The sequence below is a fragment of the Nanorana parkeri genome, unplaced genomic scaffold (genome assembly GCF_000935625.1).
Source record: "Nanorana parkeri isolate BGI_ZX_2015 unplaced genomic scaffold, ASM93562v1 scaffold2238, whole genome shotgun sequence".
NCBI classification, from domain to species: Eukaryota; Metazoa; Chordata; class Amphibia; order Anura; family Dicroglossidae; genus Nanorana; species Nanorana parkeri.
Window position 1 is genome coordinate 150,220 of NW_017308506.1, and position 498 is coordinate 150,717.

The 498-nt window shown below is 49.0% G+C and overlaps 1 protein-coding gene across 1 annotated transcript in view; it reads right to left on the bottom strand.

The window, feature by feature from the left end:
* RAD54L2 (RAD54-like 2 (S. cerevisiae)) overlaps positions 1-498 on the bottom strand; it is a 48,230-nt gene that overhangs the window by 41,890 nt on the left and 5,842 nt on the right. The window lies entirely within an intron of this gene.

Here is a 498-nt window from a genome sequence, read left to right on the forward strand (position 1 = left end):
TACAGAGGAGCTTACACTCTAATGTCCCCTCCCCCACACACTATTATTATACATGTATGTAGCGCTGACATATACCGCAGTGCTGTACAGAGGACACTGAGCCAGTCACTGGTGATTGTTTTGCCACCTCTGGAGTTTCTGAGAGTGAACATGTTTTTATTTTTTTTCTATCTGGTTGTAGTTACTGGGAACACTGGTTATACTGGCCCATTACTCTCGAAGAATAGGAAGTTATTTATGGAAATCTTCTTCCTCCGATCATCTTATATAAGAAGCTTCATCAGCCGGTTACATAAAGAGGCCGAATGACATTATATAACAATGATAGCCAACCGATGTCCTCACACCGCCCGTGAGGGCCCCCCCATCCCTGTGCTGAGTTCCCGGGTCTGTACACCCGCTGTGCCCATTATGATGGGCCCCCACCATCCCTGTGCTGAGTTCCCGGGTCTGTACACCCGCTGTGCCCATTATGAGGGGCCCCCACCATCCCTGTGC